The sequence below is a fragment of the Nicotiana tabacum genome, chromosome 7 (genome assembly GCF_000715075.1).
Source record: "Nicotiana tabacum cultivar K326 chromosome 7, ASM71507v2, whole genome shotgun sequence".
NCBI lineage: Eukaryota > Viridiplantae > Streptophyta > Magnoliopsida > Solanales > Solanaceae > Nicotiana > Nicotiana tabacum.
In genome coordinates this window covers 148,535,968-148,557,229 of record NC_134086.1, presented here as the reverse complement: position 1 = coordinate 148,557,229, position 21,262 = coordinate 148,535,968, and positions in this window count along the sequence as shown.

The window sequence follows — 21,262 nt, the reverse complement described above, 5'->3', positions numbered from 1 at the left end:
CCCAATCCCTACCCCTATATATAGTATCTAATACCTAAAATAAAACTACATCCTAAAGAACTTAGAACGGCGGAAGAACTTAGCAAAAGGGGACATTCCCCATTTTTGGAAAGGAGCTGCATAGACCTAGCTAAGGGACCTTTCAGCTGTGACCTTCCAAAAAGGAAAAAGAATGAAGGCCTAAGCTGGATCTTCTTCACAAAAAATAAGAAAAAAACCTTTAGCATAGTTAAGCTCCTTCTTCTTCGATTGAAACAAAGCCATCTGCACACCCATCATCCAAGCTCGAAGATCAGCCAAAAAACACCCCATTACAACCCAAATTTCAACTCCAAAAAAGCTAGGAAAAGCAGCTGCAAAACTCCCTGAAACTACACCAAATCCACGTGGAAATCAGCTCGAAATCGCTACCCAAATCCGATCGAGTTGAATCAGTTCGGGTCGCCGATTCTGGTCCAGATTTGAAACGCAATCGAGGTGCTATTATTAGATTCGATTTCTAGTTCATCTTTGACTAACGTCGTTGCTGTATAAACATTATTTTCGGTAAACATTTGATTCTCAGATTTTTTTTTCTTTTCATTTATGTTTCTGAAATCGTGTGCGTTGTCCTTCATAAATAATTGCTTGGATTCTATAGTTACCTTGCATGCAGTAAAGTATGTGATTAGTGTCTTTTTATTTTGGTTTTGTTTTTTTGTAGTGCTATAATTATATAAATTATATGACTGCTAAATTTGTCGTTTAACGAAGGACTTCATGAAGCATTCTCATGATTGAAGTTCTCGTTTGTGTGTTAGTGTATTCGTGGTAGAGTAGTTGCTATGTTAGAATTACTGATTCTTTAATTTAGAATATGGATTGGTTTTGAGTTGTTGGGTTTGGTTATTCAAATTGGAATTAAAACGGACATTATCTTGAAACAAGACTGTGATTTAGGCTTTAGACATAATTAAATAGATCTAAGTATTGTTGTATATGTTCTTATGTTAGTTCTAGCTTTATTTTGTCCATTTGGAACGTTCATAACTAGTGTAAAAAATACTTTGAACATCGAAGTTTGCTTTAGGCGTGTTATTTTAATAAATTATTTCCTTAAACTCGGGTGTGCATTTCATGTGACCCAACTCCAAATCTTAATAATGTTAGATAAAATGTGTCGAGAGCTACGAGTGCATTTATGTGACGCGGTTCAAAACGCGTTTTATATAACATTGAATTTTTCTTAATTAAATAAAAGCGGTCATAAAACTAAAATTTGCACATAGGTTCATAATTGTTTAAATCAGATAATTAAGCCGAATATAACAGTTGAGCGACCGTGCTAGAACCAAGGAACTCGAGAATGCCTAACACCTTCTCCCGGGTTAACAGAATTGCTTACTCGGATTTTTGGTTCGCGGACTGTTAAACAGAGTCAATCCTTCCCTCGATTCGGGATTTGAACCGGTGACTTGGGACACCATAAATCTCCCAAGTGGCGACTCTGAATCTTTAAATAATTAATCTCGTTTCGATTGTCACTTTAATTGGAAAAAACTCTCTTATACGCCCCTTTCCGGGGGTATAGGAAAAAGGAGGTGTGACAGCTCTAGCGACTCTGCTGGGGATAAGAACCCAGAATCTCTGGTTTAGGGTTCAGAATTCGAGCTTAGATGAATTGTTATATTTGGTTTTATCTGTTACCTTATTTTATTACATGTTTTGGCCTAATGTGCTAAATGTTGCTTTTACCACTTTGATATTATTTGAACTGTACATAAACAGTTACGAAACCCTTCTTTTCTCATCTTCGAGGATGTGCTCGCTGGTCAAGACTCCTTATTCTGTTAGTGTCATACCTTGAAACATGAAAGAGGCTCGGACAAGTTACTAAGTCGGATGGCCTTTTAGTTCCCGGTACGTAGCCCCCTCACCGGCTCGAGTTGTCCGCTCGGGTACACAGTCTAGAACACATACCCAGGTTTTGAACCTAAAATAACTCAGCCTCATGTCGGATCCCTAGTAGGAACGTTTGTTTGCATCATGTGCATTTGACTTTGGAGACTCAACATAGGGGTTGGGTCTGTCTAGGACAGGTGTACCCGAAATGAAAAGACTATCTTGATGCATCTTACGTGCTACTTGTGTATCTGTCTATTTCAGCTTGCATGCTGACTCGCTTCTAGAATAGGGAAAGAAAATGAAAAAAAAATCGAAAAAAAAAAAAGAAAAGAAAAGTGAGTGAGAGGTAGGTATTTGAATTACCCTGAAATTCTGTTGAAATTTTGAAAAAAAAAAGAAAAGAAAAGTCGTTTCAAAATAAGTCATATTTTTCTGTTCCGCCAAAAATGGGCGAACTACGCGGGTCTGATTCTCACCGGATGTGAGATACGTAGGCAAACCTCATCGGTTCCGGCCCATAATTTTCAAAAAATCCAAAAATATTTTCCTTTACTTCTTTTTTAGAAAAGTTTTTCTTTGAGACCCCAATTTTTAAAAAATACAAAAAAATATTTTCTTTTAGTTGCTTCTCAAAATCAAAAATACAAAAATATTTTCATTCTTCTTTCGAAAATTGAAAAGAAAAATTCAAGATTCAAAAATAATTTTTTTTCTCTTTAGAAGTCTTTCCTTCATAAATTCAAAATAAAAGTCCAAAAATCCAAAAATATTTCCTTTGAAATTTTTCATTTGAAATTCCAAAAAAAAAGTCGAAATTCAAAAAAAAAATCTTCATTAGAAATCCTTCTTTTCAAAAATTCTCAAAAATAATACAACAATTCTAAATTCAAAAATATTTTCTTTCTTCTTTATAAGTTTTTCTTTCGGAATAAAAAATTCAAAAAAAAAAGTTAGTTTATTTACTTTATTCATGATCTTTCAGAACTACGCAAGATCTGATTCATGTTCCCACATGATACGTAGGCAACCCACATCAGGTTCGATCACCATTAAAAAAATGAAAAACAAAATGAAAAATATTGATAATAATAAGGACCGACTGAGTCCATTCTAACATGTTTTGTTTTGAATTGTGAAGAAAGTTGAGGTGGTCGGTTTGTGGTAAGCTGGAAACACAAGATCCAAAGAAAAATGATAACTAACATCGAAGTTGTTACAAGTTCTCAAGAGACTCAGGGTCAGAGGGTTTAACAAGAGTATACTGTGTTTGAGAAAAATAGAATGTTGAAACAGCAAATGACCGAAATGTGTCAAGCATGGGCCAGTGGTCAAGAACATCCTCGTCATGAGTCACAATTTGCTACACAGCAAGAGCAGTACCACTCGTACTCGTTTGATCTTCCTGCAAATATTAAGAAGCCTGCCCGAAAGATGGTATAGGAAAAAATGACCCAAAGAGTGAAAAGCTTAGAACAACGGTTGAAAAACATGCAAGGGTTGGCAAGTCAAAAGAGTGTTGCCTTTAAAGATCTATGTATGTTCCCCGATGTCCACTTGCCACCTGGTTTCAAGACTCCCAAATTTGAAAAGTATGATGGACATAAAGATCTCATAGCCCACCTAAAAAGGTATTGCAATCAACTAAGAGGTGTGGGAAGAAATGAAGAATTGTTGATGGCTTATTTTGGGGAAAGCCTTACGGGAGTAGCCTCCGAATGGTTTATGGATCAAGACACGTCTTGTTGGTATGTCTGGGATGACATGGCACATGCCTTTGTCAAACAGTTCCAATACAACATCGACATCGCCCCAGACCGCATTTCCCTTTCAAACCTGAAGAAGAAACCAACTGAAAGTTTCAGGGAATATGCCATCAAATGGAGAGAACAAGCAACCAGAGTTAAGCCACCCATGGATGACCACGAGCTAATCACTGTCTTTCTTCAAGCTCAAGAGCTAGATTATTTTCAAAATATGATGTCCGCAGTGGGTAAATCCTTCTCGGAAGCAATCAAAATGGGGGAAATGGTTGAGAATGGTTTTAAGACAGGCAAAATATAAGTCAAGCAGTTCTCAAAGCCGCAACTCAGGCTGTCCAGATCAAATCTGATAATTTTAGTGATACGAATGAGAAGGTTGAAGAAATCATGATGACATCAGGGTCGAGAAGAGGTCCTAGGAGAGCGTCTCGAAGGTATGACCAACCTCGTCTGTTTTTCGATAACTCCCCTGAGCATTACTATCCCCCTCAGAACCCACAACACTCTGTTGTTCCACCTCAGTATGTTGCCCAGCCACCAAAACACCCCAGAAGGCGAGCACGAGCATTACAAAATCTCTACCAGCCTCCACAAAATTTTCAAGTGCCCTATAACCCACATCTCTGCCAAGGGTATAGAAGGGAACAAACATTGAAAGATAATTTTACACCAATATGAGAGTCCTATGCAAGCTTATTTGAGAAGTTAAAGAATCATGACATGATTGCACCCATTCCTCCAAATCGTGTGGACCCACGTGCAAGGAGCTTTGACCCATCTAAAAGGTGTGAATATCATTCCAATGCCTAGGGGCATAATGTTGAAAGTTGTCGGGATTTGAAAAGAGAAATAGAAAGGATGATCCAGGAAAACCTGATTGTGATCCAAGACAGTGACACCCAGAATATCGCGCAGAATCCTTTACCTGCACATGATGATGCACACTTTGTGGGAATGATGTCCGGTGATATGGAGTATGAGAATCCTATCGGGAACTTTCTAACTGAAGTTAATGATGGTGAAATCGGGGAAGGCTCTGCTAATTCTGATGAGCAAATTTGTGGCTAAATGTCAAGCCTAGCAATTGAAAAGTCATTCCCTCCTCACTAGGAAGGAATCTTGGTAGCTTGTTTTGATATTTTTTCTATTATCTGGGTTATTTCAGGGTTGTGATCCAGATTTTATTTGTTTTATTGAGTCAAACCCTTCTATCCCTCCATTCTATTTGTATGAGTCTTGTCTTTCTGTTTTGTTGCTATTTTCATTAGCCGGGTTATTTAGGGTTGTAACTCGGATTTTAGATTGTTTGTCTTGTTGTTTATTCAATGAAATACAGTTTGTCCTTTTATGTCATTCCATGCTTAGTTCTTTTCCCGCTAGTCTTAATGACATGACATGCATGTGAAAATTTTGGTCAGATCTTAGGAATTGATTTAATCTGGAATTTGATAACTAAAAAAAAATACTTTTGAGGATGAATAAAGAGTTGGAATACTTTGGAACTAAGGTCGAGTAAAATTCAACTTAAAATTATTGTGAAGATCGGTCTTGGGGATGTTTAATCAATTGAAGTTTGTTGGAAAGTTTGTCACTAAGGTATGAAGAAATGTCTTGTGACCACGGCATACCAAGAAGATAGACATGTTCATCAATGCCGTGATTGCGAAAGGATACTATGTTTAGCGTTCTCAAGGCTGGGAGGCCCTTTTTATGCTACCCAAATACTTTATACCCTTTTGAGCCTGTGTTATTTTCTTTGACTACCCTCTTTTGGAATCAAGTTTAGAGTTGAAAAAAAAAAGAAGAGAAAAAAGAAAAAAGATCCATGCCCCAAGAGTACAAACTGGGGCAGCTCTTTGAAAGTTCAAGTGAAAAAAAAGAAGAAAAAAGAAGAAAAAAGAACTGTTGAAGGTCCATGCCCTCAAAAATAGAAGCTGGAGCAAATAAAAAGGGAAAAAGAAAAGAAAAAAAAGAGAAGAAAAAGAAAAGAAAAGAAAAGAGAAAAAAGAAAAAAGAAATAGAAAGAAAGATGAAAAATAGTTTAGGTCAGATGTTTGAACTATGTTAGACCTGATTCCTTGAAAATAAGGATACGTAGGCAGCCTCATGGTTTGGTCCAGCCAAAAAAAAAGAAAAGAAAAAATAGAAAAATCCAAAATCCCCAGCATCTGAAACTGAGGAAGAGATTTTTTGAAAGAGTCGATTCCAAGAGTTTTAAGTCTACAACCCCTCATTCTGAGTTTATTTTGAGCCTTCATGCCGACCTTTTGTCCAACCCTATCCAAAAACCTTCCAAATAAAGACCTCCCGATACGCCTTCAAGAATGCCAAGAGAAACATGTAATGAGCAACGGCGGTCACGCGACATAGAACACTGTCAGGATGCTCGCGCAAGAAAGCAAAAGAAAAAGAAAAATAGAGAAGAAATGAGAGAGTCTTACTGGTGAAAACCCTCACGGGCACTGTAAGGCGACGGTAAGCAGAGATGAATAAATGAGAGAGACTTGTTGGTGAAAACTCCTCGGGGCACCACTAGTCGAAAAGTGAGTCATAAAGATGGTGTGAAGAATTGGCATGAACAAGCCTGACTTCAAAGGTCATAAGAATAGAAAAGGGAAGAGTGAATTAGTTTGATAGATCGGCCACTAAGTCCAAAATTCATGTCATAACCATTAAGGCTAGTTAGTAAAAATAAAGGTGAAAAAAAAAACTCTTCCTTCTGTCCTTCTGACAGGGGCATTTTTTTTGTTAATAATTATTTCTTTGCATTATTTTGTCCTTTACTCTGTGTCGGTCCTTGTCAAAACAAGCAAGAAAAGATTTCAAAATCTGCTACCAGTTTTTCAGTTGTGCAAAGTAAATTTGGACAGCACTAAGTTGTTTCTATCAACATGCCTTGAGGATTCATGCAAAGGTTTCCCCTAAATACTCTTGTCAGCCTACTTGGCGCAAGCAAAGATAACTGGTGATTCTCTCTGACAGACAAATTGCTCAAAAGCAGGAAGTCATTCAAGATATCGGAAAAGGTCACCTAAGCAAAGATATCCAATTGGGATAAGGCTGTTTGAGCTGCAAATATAAATGGTACTGGGTGTGAAACAATTATGGTTGATGCAGAGCAAAAGTCTCTTGAAGCCGACTCAAGCTGATCGAGCAAAGGCCAAGTTGCTCAAGGCCACAAACCAACCATCATTTTCAAAATTGACAAAATTTTCTTTGTTTGAAACAGGAACAAAGCAGTGCAAGGAAAGAGGTTCCAAAAAAAGGGAAAAGAAAAGAAAAAAAAATAAAGAGAAAAATAGAAAAAAAGCAAAATAAAAAGAAGATAGAGAAAAGAAGAGAAGAGTTGGCGAAGGGAAGTTTCTCAAATTTTTGTCTTTATTTGTCTTGTTAATATGCATAAAATCATGCCATTGCTCTTTACATTTCCTCCCAGGGTAATATGTCCTAGTTTGATGGATTTTACTTCCAATAAAAATCTTAGTCTGATGAATCTTTCTCCTAAGATAGAAAACCTAGTCTGATGACTTTTCTCCTAGGATAAACGTCTTAGTCGGATGAATCTTTCTCCTAAGATACCAAAAAAAAAAAGAGAAAAAGACATGGTCTGATGAATTTTCTCCTAGGATTAACGTCTTAGTCTGATGAATTTTTCTCTTAAGATAGAAAACCCATTCTGATGAATTTTCTCCTAGGATCACAATCTTAGTCTGATGAATTTTTCTCTTAAGATAGAAGACCTAGTCTGATGAACTTTCTCCTAGGATAAAAATCTTAGTATGATGAATCTTTCTCCTAAGATAGAAAACCTAGTCTGATGAATTTTCTCCTAGGATAAACGTCTTAGTCAGATGAATCTTTCTCCTAAGATACCAAAAAAAAAAAAGAAAAAGGGCCTAGTCTGATGAATTTTCTCCTAGGATTAATGTATTAGTCTGATGAATTTTTCTCCTAAGATAGAAAACCTAGTCTGATGAATCTTCTCATAGGATCAAGATCTTAGTCTGATAATTTTTCTCCTAAGATAGAAAACCTAGTCTGATGAATCTTCTCCAAGGATCAAGATCTTAGTCTGATGAATTTTTCTCCTAAGATAGAAAACCTAGTCTGATGAATTTTCTCCTAGGGTAAACGTCTTAGTCTGATGAATCTTTCTCCTAAGATACCAAGAAAAAAACAACAAAAAAGAAAAGAAAAAAGGACCTAGTCTGATGAAATTTCTCCTAGGATAAACGTCTTAGTTTGATGAATCTTTCTCCTAAGATAGAAAACCTAGTCTGACGAATTTTCTCCTAGGATAATTTGAAAAAAAGGAAGTCTGGATTTGAAAAAAAAAGGGTCAATTTTTAGTTTTCTTAAGATTATCAATGTTTAATTTTCTTGAAATCAGGGGGTCCTACCTGGAAAATAGGGTCAGTCTTTACTTTAGTCAAGCTTAATTTATAGTTTTTCTAGTCTATTCTTTAGTTTACTCTCATCATTGCATCAATAGTACACGTGGTTTACAATTTTACTAACAACTCACAAATCTTCCTAGTGCAAACTGGGGCAGAAAAAATTTCTTTTGTTTTGTCTGTTTTGTTGTAATCAGGCGCCCACCTGGAGAACAAGGGAAGACAACTCAAGTTTCAAGGGAAAGCAGTTTTGAAGGAAGACAATTCAAGTTTCAAGGGAAGATGGTTCAAGGTGCAAGGGAAAACAGTGTCAAGTAACAAGAGAAGACGATTCAAGTTCAGCAATCAGGCGCCCACCTGGAAAAAAAGGGAATTCAATTCAGAATGCAATTCAGATTAGCAACAAAAGAAGCTTGCATCAAGAATGCGAGTCAGCAGTCCAAGATGATCAACATAAGTTAGTCACAATCCAGAATAAAAAGAAAAAAACAAAAAGAAAGATAAAAAGTGAATCCAAATGCAGAAGTTAATGAAAGATGTGAGTTGCTCAAGACAGGACTGAGGTCACAAGCTCTGCATGTCCCTTTTTGGTCTGAAAAGCTGAAGAGGAACGAACTAGCACCTGCAACTAGCAAGCGTCAATGTTCAAATCTAAAGTCCGCATGAAGAACCACTCAAGACTCAAGATCAAGCTTCAGAAGACTTATAGATAGGAATCTTGTAACTCGTAGTTGGTAGGCTTATCTAGTCTTTTTCATGCTTTGATTTTTGATGTAACACCAGGACTGCGGACCGGAACCTCGGCGAAATGGCACCTCAATCGTCTCTCCACCTCGGCATACTCCATCACCTTATTCACCTCTGAACTACACGTGGCCTGATTCCTTTATAGCCAAGGATATGTAGGCAGCTCAGAAACCAGGGCTCGGTCACATTCCCCTTTTCTCTTAGTTTTAGTCTCTCCAAATAAGGGTCGGGTCAAAAAACCTGTCTAGTCGTTCTTTGTCTGAAAACTCTTTGCGTTTCCAGTCAAAGAGGGGCAACTGTAGACATGTGATTTTTTACCCTCCCCAAGATTTTTCATATTTTAGCACGTAAATATTTAATTTAGTCCAATATAGCTATTTCAACTCATTTTTATTCTTTTACCTTATTTTATCACAAGAAAATGAAATTTACAAAAAACAAATATTTTAGTTTACGCATCTTTCATAAATTTAAATAAAAATATACAAAAAATAGTAGCTTATTTTTATTTTTATATATAATCTTGAAAATACAAAAATAGTTTCATATTTTAGTATAGTTTAGTTCAATTAATTAAAATTAGTTTTATATTTGTTTTTATTATAATTGTATATAATTTTAGAAGGAGGAATTAGTTTTGGGTTGGTTTACCCCGTCTTTATGAATCTTGTAGTCCATTTTTTTTAGTCTTTGACTCAATTCCCTAGCCCATAATTCCTAGGCTCATACCCCTAACCTAATCCCTACCCCTATATATAGTATCTAATACCTAAAATAAAACTACACCCTAAAGAACCTATAACGGCGGAAGAACTTAGCAAAAGGGGACATTCCCCATTTTTGGAAAGGAGCTGCATAGACCTAGCAAAGGGACCTTTCAGCTGTGACCTTCCAAAAAGGAAAAAGAATGAAGGCCTAAGCTGGATCTTCTTCACAAAAAAATAAGAAAAAAACCTTTAGCATAGTTAAGCTCCTTCTTCTTCGATTGAAACAAAGTCATCTGCACACCCATCATCCAAGCTTGAAGATCAGCCAAAAAACACCCCATTACAACCCAAATTTCAACTCCAAAAAAGCTAGGAAAAGCAGCTGCAAAACTCCCTGAAACTATACCAAATCCGCATCGAAATCAGCTCGAAATCGCTACCCAAATTCGGTCGAGTTGAATCAGTTCGGGTCGCTGATTCCGGTCCAGATTCGAAACGCAATCGAGGTGTTATTATCAGATTCGGTTTCTAGTTCATCTTTGACTAATGTCGTTGTTGTATAAACATTATTTTCGGTAAACATTTGATTCTTAGAGAAAAAAATTCTTTTTTTTCTTTTCATTTATGTTTCTGAAGTCGTGTGTGTTGTCCTTCATAAATAATTGCTTGGATTCTATAGTTACCTTGCATGCAGTAAAGTATGTGATTAGTGTCTTTTTATTTTGGTTTGTTTTTTTGTAGTGCTATAATTATATAAATTATATGACTGCTAAATTTGTCGTTTAACGAAGGACTTCATAAAGCATTCTCATGATTGAAGTTCTCATTTATGTGTTAGTGTATTCGTGGTAGAGTAGTTGCTATGTTAGAATTACTGATTCTTTAATTTAGAATATGGATTGGTTTTGAGTTGTTGGGTTTGGTTATACAAATTGGAATTAAAACGGACATTATCTTGAAACAAGACTGTGATTTAGGTTTTAGATATAATTAAATGGATCTAAGTATTGCTGTATATGTTCTTATGTTAGTTCTAGCTTTATTTTGTCCATTTGGAACGTTCATAACTAGTGTAGAAAATACTTTGACCATCGAAGTTTGCTTTAAGTGCGTTATTTTAATAAATTATTTCCTTAAACTCGGGTGTGCATTTCATGTGACCCAACTCCAAATCTTAACAATGTTAGATAAAATGTGTCGAGAGCTGCGGGTGCATTTATGTGACGCGGTTCAAAACACGTTTTATATAACGTTGAATTTTTCTTAATTAAATAAAAGCGGTCATAAAACTAAAATTTGCACATAGGTTCATAATTGTTTAAATCAGATAATTAAGCCGAATATAACAGTTGAGCGACCGTGCTAGAACCACGGAACTCAGGAATGCCTAACACCTTCTCCCGGGTTAACAGAATTCCTTACTCGGATTTCTGGTTCGCGAACTGTTAAACAGAATCAATCCTTCCCTCGATTCGGGATTTGAACCGGTGACTTGGGACATCATAAATCTCCCAAGTGGCGACTCTGAATCTTTAAATAATTAATCCCGTTTCGATTGTCACTTTAATTGAAAAAAACTCCGATAAGGAATCTATTGGTGAAAAAATATCTGAATTTCGAGACGTGGGCCCGGGGGTCGGGTTTTGGTAATTTCGGGATTTGTGCCCTTTATTGATTGTTTTTGCTTGGGCTTTGTTCCTTTAGCATACTTTGACGTCCTCGTTCTAATTTTGGATAGATTTGACGCGCGTGGAAGCCGATTCGAGGGGCAAAGGCGTCGCGAGCTAGAGATTTAGCCGATTCGAGGTGAGTAATGATTGTAAATAATGTTCTGAGGGTTTGAAACCCGGATTGCACATCGTAGTGCTATGTTGAAGTGAGACACATGCTTGATGACGAGCGTGGGGTAGTGCACTATTGGGAACTGTGACTTAGTCCGTCCCGGTTGATGATTTTACCGCGTATTTGACTGAAAACTATTTGCTATCATCATTATTTGGGCTGAATGCCATATTTGGGCTTCGTGCCAATATTTGAACCCTTCGGGGATTTTCATTACTATTTCCTCATTGTTTTGACTTTATACTCGAACTCAGTCATGTTATTTTCCACTATTTTGATACTCAGTCATGTTTACTCAGTTTTAAGACTTAAATGATATTTTAAATGATGTTTGGGCTGAGAAACACTGTTTTACTATTGCCCGAGGGGCTTGCGAGTATTATTGACTGAGTAAGTCCGAAGGCCTAAGTTGTGAGGAAACACTAATACTGATTTGAGGCCGAGGGCCTGAGATATATATATGCCACGAGGTGGTTTGATTTATATGAGGCCGAGGGCCTAGTTTGATGCCACGAGATGGCTTGTTATTACACTTGGGCCGTAAGGGGCCCCTCCAGGAGTCTGCACACCCCAAGTGAGCGCGGGTACCAATTGTGATATGAGATTGAGTCCGAGGGGCTGTTATTGTTCTGAAGTGTTGCCCGATGGGCGGATGTGGTGATACTGTGCCCGAGGGGCGAACTTCTATTTGTTTACTTTACCTTAATTACCTGTCAATTACTTGTTTACTTGTTGAAAGAGGATTTTACTTGACTTTTCACTGTTTTACTACTTTTAAATGGTTTTACTGCTTCATTATAGAATGCCTTGTGCCTTACATATTTTTTTACTTTCAGTCGTTATTTATATTTGTTACTCACTGAGTTGGAGTACTCACTTTACTCCCTACACCCTTCTGTGCAGATTCAGGCGTAGCTGGTTCCGCTCCCGAGTGCTGATTCCTCCAGCTTCAGGCGGGCTTTCGGAGATTACGAGGTAGTTGTTGACATTCGCAGACCCGTGTCTCTACTCCTTTATCGCTTATATTTCCCTTCAAACAGTTGTACTAGTTATGGATTTAGCATAATTATATTATGACTTATAGATGCTCATGACTAGTGACACCCCGGTTAGGGCTGTGTATGGGTGTTCTTCCGCGTATTTATGTTATCATTGTTATTTTGAATTTATTTTATCATGATTAGACCGTTTCTTAAATGCTTAACTGTTAATAGTTGGAAAATGAGAAGTGTCGGCTGGCCTTGTCTTCACGAGAGGCGCCATCACGACCGGGTCCGGGTTTGGGTCGTGACATCAATGCTCACCACCTGCTGATAAGAAATATTCATATCCAACTCACGAGACATTCTAGACTTGATGCTGGGAATAAGGCCCTCAATAAACCGGTGAACCCTCTCGTGAATAGTAGAAACCAAGGCTGGTGCATGCCTAGCCAAACTAGTGTAACGGACAGCATACTCTATGACAGTCATAGCATCCTGGTGCAAATGCTCAAACTCTGCGCGCCATGCATCCCTGAGGCTCTGAGGAACATACTCTCTCAGGAACAGATCTGAAAACTAAGTCCAAGTCAGTGAAGCAGCCTCATCCGGAATGTCTAACTCATAGGTGCACCACCACTCACAGGCAACTCCTCAAAGTTGGAAGGTAACGAAGGAAACCCCACTCGATCTTGATATACCCATGGTACGGAGAATGCGGTAACTCTCATCTAGAAATCCCAGAGCATCCTCCGATGCTAGACCACTGAATACAGGAGGCTTGTACCTCTTGAACCTCTCAAGCCTCAACTGCTTCTCCTCAGAAGTCGCTGCCCTGCCCTCAAGCTGAACTGGCACTGCAGGCGGTACAAGAATAATCTCAGAGACCTGGTCAACATGCACTAGCTGCTCAGGAGTGCGGGCGGGGGGAGTCTGTGCTCCTCCCTGGCCTGAGATGTAGTTGCAGCAAGGGGAAGCAACCCTGCCTGAGCCAGAGTGGCGTACATGCTCATGAATTGTGCCAGAGTCTCCTGAAGAGCTGGAGTAGTAGTAGCAGTAGGCGTGTCAGGTGCCTGGACTCCGGCTGGAACTGCTGGTGGTACCTCAGCGGCAGCTCGCATAAGTGCTCTGGCTACACCACGTGCGCGTCCTCGGCCTCTACCCCGGCCCTGGCCTCTAACTCCTGCAGTAAGAGGCGCGGGTGCCTGATCATCTCGGGTAGCATGTGTCCTCACCATCTTTGAGAGAATAGAAGACAGAAGTTTAGAATTGTGATGTCAAAATATCACATGACAAGGAAATCAAATGAAGTGAAAATTTTCCTAATAGTTACATAGCCTCTCGTAGATAAGTACAGACGTCTCCATACCGATCAACGAGACTCTAATAAACCGGCTTGTGATCTATGACTCCTATGAACCTCGAGCTCTGATACCAACTTGTCACGACCCCAGTTTGCCCTCCGTAAACCATCGTGACGGCACCTAGTCCTCTACGACTAGGTAAGCCTAAATTGCGGAAGATAAACCAAAGTGCGGAATAAAAATAAATTAAAACAGAATGAAGAGTGATAAAACAGTGTTTAAAAGTGCCGCTCGGCATACACAATATTTAACTCTCAAACCAATACATACTTTCAAGACCCGAAAACCCATGAATCACAAGCTAAGGATCATTACACAGTGCTCTAACTCCAGAATGTCTAACAAGAACAAAAAGAGAGAAGGGCTAATACGTAAAAGCGAGAATAGAAATGGATTCATCGGTCTGCGAGCGCGGCAAATATACCTTGAAGTCACTGGAGCAGTCGCCTTGCCTCAAGTGTGATAGGACTGAGTCGCAGTACCTAGATCTGCACATAAAAAACATGTGTAGAAGGGAATAAGTACACCACAACGGTACTTAGTAAGTGTCAAGCCTAACCTCGGTCGGGTAGTGACGAGGAAGGTCAGGGCCCTACTGAGATAAAATAAAGAATATAAGACATGACAGTATAAGATAAACAGTACAGTTGAAAACTAACGATAAGAATTTAATACAGGAAAACAAGGAATTCAATAACTGAAACAGTGGCAAAAACAATCACAATGAAATAACCGGGGATCTCTCAGTATCCCGAGAATCTCTTAGTGCTCTCAATATATGCCAGGGATCTCTTGGTATCCTCAATATGTGCTAGGGATCTCTTGGTATCCCGAGGGTCTCTTGGTATCCTCAATATACATGCCGGGGATCTCTTGGTATCTCTCACCTCAGTTCAAATCATAAAATACGTACAGGGGATCTCCCCGGATGCCGTCCCATAGTCCCAAAGTAAAACACATAGCAGCAACACAAGAATACTCAATTAAGCTCAATTTTGTATCAAGTAAACATGTAACTCTAATCTAACATGCTTCACATAATTCAATTAAGGCAGTTTAAGCAAATAAACAGTTAAGTCAATTAGACATGCTTTTTCTAAGCTAACAGCAGGTTTAAATTGCAAGTAAAATGAAATAGGAAAAGGAACACAATTGAAATTTCTTAAAGAAAACCAGATTTTCAACACTTAGCTCAAGTATGCACTCGTCACCTCACGTACAAGGCATTTCAAATAGCAAATATACCAAATCCTAAGGGGGAGGTCCCCCACACAAGGTTAGACAAGTCACTTACCTCAAACCAGCCCAAAATCAACCCGAAACCATGCTCTTGCCACGAGTATTCGACTTCAAATGGCCCAAATCTATTCAATTCAATTGCATAATATAAATAACACTTCAAGTAACTGATTCTATAAAGAAATTCTAAGCTAATACGCAAAATTAGGTAAAATGACCAAAATGCCCCTCGGGCCCACGTCTCGGAATCGGGTAAAATTTATATTTTCAGAATCCTCACACTCTCCCGAGTTCACGCATACCAAAATTATTCAAATCTAAGGTAAAATTCCCAATCAAAAGTCGAATTCTAGGTCTAAGAACTTCCTTCTAACTTTTTCCCAATTTTCATCTCCAATCCGAAATTAAATGATGAATTCATGTTTAGATTAATGGGTTGCAAGCAAAAAGGAGTTAAGAATCATTAACCAATCGATATCTCTGAAAATTCCTAAAAATCTCGCTCAAATCTGAGCTCCCAAACTCTAGTTTTGATAAAAATGGCTAAACCCTTGACTTTGAAATTTTATATCTGCCCAGGTAAATCCTTCTTCGCGAACGCGGAAGGACCCTCACGTTTGCGAAGCACAACTTTGCTTGGCCCAGATTTCCTTCATCGCGAACACAATGTCCCCTGTTACGAATGCGGTAGCAAACTTCCCCCTCCTACGCGAACGCGGGACCCTCTTCGCGAACACGTAGTCATACGACCTCTCAGCTTCGCGAACGCGAAGCGTTAAGCTTCCACTAGTCCTATATCCTCTTCACGAATGTGAGACCCCACTCGCGAACACGAAGAAGGAAACCAGAACTGGAGACCTGCTGCATTTTCTGCAATCCTCTAAGTCCAAAAATGACCCATTGAGCATCCGAAACATACCTGAGGCCCCCGGGACCTCAAACAAACCTGTCAACCGATGCTAAAACATCATTCAAACTTTTTCCAACCTTTGGAACATTCAAAACAACATCAAAACACCTATTTTTCATCGTATTCAAGCCTAAGAATTTCAAAAACTCTAAAAATACGCTTTCGATCAAAAAGTCTATCAAACCTCGTCCGAATAACCTGAAATTTTGTACACACGTCACATTAAATACTACGGAGATACTCCAACTTCCGGAATTCCATTCCGATCCTCGGATCAAAATCTCACTATCGATCCGGAAACTTCAAAAATTCAACTTTCGGCATTTCAAGCATAAATTAGCTACGGACCTCCAAAACATAATCTGAACATGCCCCTAAGCCCGAAATCACCCAACAAAGCTATTGGAAGCATCAGATTTCTATTCCAAGCCCATCTTTACAATGTTCTGACTACGACCAACTTTCCAACACTTAAGCTCTCATTTAGGGATTAAGTGTCCCAAAGCTCTCCGAAACTCAAAACCAAACATCCCGGCAAATCAAAATAGTAGAAATAAACTTGGGGAAAGCAGTTAATAGGGGATCAAGGCATAAATTCTTAAGACGACCGGACGGGTCGTCACACACCATACTGTATGGCCCCGCTAGAGTTGAAAGAATTGAAAGAACAATTGCAATACTTGCTTGATAAGGGCTTCATTATACCTAGTATCTCGCCCTGGGGTGCGCTCGTGTTATTTGTGAAGAAGAAAGATTGGTCTGTAAGGATGTGCATAGATTATTGGTAGTTGAACAAAGCCACTATCAAGAACAAGTATCCATTGCCGAGGATTGATGACTTATTTGATCAGCTTCAGGGTGCCAAGGTGTTTTCAAAGATCGATTTGAGGTCTAGCTACCATCAGTTGAGGATTAGGGCATCCGATGTCCCTAAGACAGCTTTTCAAACTCGATATGGGCATTATGAGTTCCTGGTGATGTCATTTGGCTTGACAAATGCCCCACCAACATTTATGGATTTGATGAACCGGGTGTTCAAGCCTTACCTGGATTCCTTTGTGATTGTCTTTATTAATGATATCTTGATCTACTCCCGCAACCGAGAGGAGCACGAGCAGCATCTTCGGATCGTACTTCAGACTCTGAGAGACAGATAGTTATATGCTATGTTTTGAAAATGCGAGTTTTGGTTGGACTCAGTCTCTTTCTTGGGGCACGTTGTATCAGCAGATGGTATTTAGGTGGATCCTAAGAAGATTGAGGCCGATCAGAATTGGCCTAGGACTACTTCAGCCACAAAGATTCGTAGTTTCTTGAGTTTAGCGGGTTATTACCATTGTTTTGTAGAGGAGTTTTCATCTATCGCATCCCCATTGACTAGGTTGACCCAAAAGGGTGCCCCATTCAGATGGTCAAACGAGTGTGAGGCGAGCTTTCAGAAGCTCAAGGTAGCTTTGACTACGACGCCTATGTTGGTTTTGCCCACATATTCAGGATCTTATACGGTATATTGTGATGCATCTCGTATTGGTCTGGGTGCAGTATTTATACAGGGTGGCAAGGTTATTGCATATGCTTAGTGGCAACTGAAGTTTCATGAGAAAAATTACCCCGTTCATGATCTAGAGTTAGCATCCATTATTCATGCACTGAAGATTTGGAGGCGCTATCTTTATGGCGTGCCGTGTAAGGTATTCACAGATCATCGAAGTTTGCAGTAACTATTCAAGCAGAAAAAGCTGAATTTGAGGCAGAGGAGGCGGTTGGAGCTATTGAAAGAGTATGATATCACCATATTGTATCATCCCGGAAAGGCCAACGTGGTGGCCGATGCTTTGAGTAGGAAGTCAACTAGTATGGGCAGCCTTGTGTACATTCCAGTTGATGAGAGACTGCTTGCATTAGATGTTTAGGTCTTGGCCAATCAGTTCGTGAGATTGGATGTTTCTGAGCCCAGCCGTATTCTAGCTTGTACAGTTGCTCGGTCTTCTTTATTTGAGCGTATCAGAGATCGACAATATGATGACCCTCATTTGCTTATCCTTAGGGACACAGTGCGGCACAATGGTGACAAGCAGGTTACTATTGGAGATGATGGAGTTTTGAGGACCGTGTTTGTGTGCCTAATGTGGATGGACTTCGTGAGTTGATTCTTGAAGAGGCCCATAGTTCCCGATATTCTATTCATCCGGACGCCACCAAGATGTATCAGGACTTGCGACAACATTATTGGTGGAGGAGAATGAAGAAAGATAAGTTTCATATGTGTCTTAGTGTCTAAATTGTCAGCAGTTAAAGTGTGAGCATCAGAGAATTGGTGGTTTGCTTCAAAAGTTAGAAAATCCTGAGTGGAAGTGGGAGCGTATCACTATGAATTTCGTTGTTAGACTTCCACGAACTCAGAAGAAGTTCGATGCAGTTTAGGTCATTGTGGATAGGCTGACCAAGTCAGCGCATTTCATTCCTGTGGCAGTTACCTATTCTTTAGAGTGATTGGCAGAAGGGTCATGCCGTACCATGTTATGAGAGGGTTAATGCACTAAGGGTGATGCCGTGCCGTTTCTATTATTTCATATGGGGAGATTGAGAGTAAAAGCACGAAGGGGGTTGCCGTGCAGTTTCCTTTACCACTTTTACTTGTTCTATCTGTTTAAGGCATATTGATTGAACAAATCTTTATCACTGTTTTGATTCTTTATCTTGTGATCCCCTCGGCATGTCCCCCTCCCAATATTGCTTGTCTTGTTCTTCCTTTACTGCTGTTATTGGTATATATAACGTTATACTACACAGGTTATTTGTAGGTGTCATGTCTTAGCCTCGTCACTACTTCACCGAGGTTAGGCTCGACACTTACCAGTATATGGGGTCGGTTGTACTGATACTAGACTCAGCACTTCCTGTGCAAATTTTGGTGTCAGTCCTAGCTGATCTTGAGCCTAGCCGACTTCATTCCACAGGAGACACAAGATAGATCTGCCAGCGTCCGTAGACCCTGGAGTCCCCTTCTAGCTTTTTCAGTTTACTGTTTCTTTTAATTCAAATACAGTTGTACTTTCTATCAGCCAGTTACTTGTAGTTAATCTTAGAAGCTCGTTGAATTGTGACACTAGATTCTAGGTAGTTGTGTATAAATATTAAGGTTGTTATGGATTTCCGCACCTTTACAACTTGTAATGGCTTGTTTGTTGTTAATCACTAAAAGGTTTAAGAATTTGGCTTAATAATCTCTAATGTTGGCTTGCCTAGCAAGTGAAATGTTAGGCGCCATCACGGTTCCGACGGTGGAAATTCCAGGTCGTGACAGTTACAATCGAAATTCATCATTTTTGCTTGTATCTAAAATCAAATTATATAATGTCAAGAATTTAAAAGAGAAAAATAAAGTAAAATACTTTCCTTAAATCCAGAATTTAATCATGAAGAAAGTTCATGGAACAATTGACAATCATAATGCTCAATCCCAAAGCTTCTACTCAATTGGTTAGAGTCTCGTGCTGATAATGTGTTATAAAACAATAAAAGAAGAAGAAGAGTATTACAGAGAAAAGTAGGGAGAGTGAATTTTTATTGAGTTGAGATGAATTACAATGGAATAGAACTCCTCTATTTATAGGGAAAAAATGACTTAGCCGCCACGTAAAATCCTTACAATCTCTCTAAAATATAAACATTCATCTTAAATAAAACTCTATTTATAACATATACAACAATTTTACGGAATTCACGTCGCCTAAAAAAACTGAATGAATAAGAAAAAAGAAATACATATATGCAGTGATACCTACTAGCTTGAATTAAGTTTAGTTGTTGTGGGTTCACTTACATTAAAGTATGGTAAATTTAATTAAAGGAAATATTCTAGCTTTTATTAGATATCAAAGTTAACGTCTTCCTTTGTTTATCTTATCAAATCAAGTTTAACAAATTTTATTTATACTCATCAGCTTGCACATGAAGTTCAACTACCTTATTATTTTTCTCCTTATTTATTATCGTATTAGTTAAAGTTTGAGCTTAAACATTTTTACGAGGCACCTCTCACTGCCTCCTCCTATCTCTCGCCATGTGTCCTCAAAAGTCAAGACTGCACGAGACACTAACACACTACTATATTGTAAATTGGTCAATTGGTCATATTCTAATTCTAGGGATCTAATCCATTCAATTCAATCAAGCCAATGTTTTAAAAATAGGCTGGCAAATATTTTGTCAAAAATCATTATGTTATGCACATCCTGCTATTTTCACCTCCTCATTTCATCTTTTTACGAAATTTTCCAATTGAGAAATAAGAATAACGTTTTCTTTAAAAAGGTAATTGTAAATTTCTTAAGAAAAAAAAAAACGTTAAAAAGGAAAAAAATACAGTCCTAATTACTTCCTCGTAAAGGAAAATTTGATTTCATTCAAGCAGTATGAAAACACTGATTCTGTTGCCAAATTGTGAATTATTACACTCGTTCACAAGAAGGGTATTTTAGTCTATAGACCCAAACTTCAATTTCACTTTACAGACAAACAAACCCTCACCACTAGGCAGCGGATCTGATATCGCACTAAATTCTCCCTCACCTTCTCGATAAATCCAAAATATCGTTTATTATTCAATTTATCGTCTAGTACAGCTCCTTTGTCCAAAAGTTTTTCATTTTCCACTTCTGTAAATCAATCTACACCAAATTAATTTAAAATGTTTCCAATAAATAGTACACAGTGAAGTTTGACTGCTTCTAATAAATTATCTTCACTTTCCTCTAGCTTATTCACCTTTACTTTAGAAAATTCTTGTAAATAGTTAAGTAGTGTAGTATCTTTTCTACAGTCCATTAAGAAACTTAAACTCCTAATTTTATCAAATAGATTTCTTATTTTTTCCAATTTTTAAAGATCCATTGTATAATGATTTGTATACTTTTAAAGTACTTAAAATATTATACTCAATTTTTAAAAATTATTTGCATCATATCCATCAAAATAATCCAATTAACTTTTAATAACCGTTTCTGAATCAGACGTATATACCAAAAAAGGATTTAGGTTATGAAAATAATTGCAAGTATAGAAAATCGTAATGTAACTGCTTTTAGTATACAATTACATATAATTAGTCTTTTAAACAACAAAAAACAATCAAATTATCTATGTACTGTTTGAATTGAGCAACTTAATTATTCATCTAATAAGCTTTTGGTCAAAAATTTAAATATTTTGTGCACCATCATTGTAGTTTGTGCAATTAGTCCATATAATATTTTATATTATATACACTCTCATGTAATACTCCAATCAAAGCCGTTAAATAAAATGATCCATGATTACCTATTTAGTACATGATATAATTTAACAAAGTCCATCTAAAAAAACAAAAATTATGTAAAATACGGAATATACGGTGTACATAATTCATACAAAGCTGTATCCTAAGTGTTTTT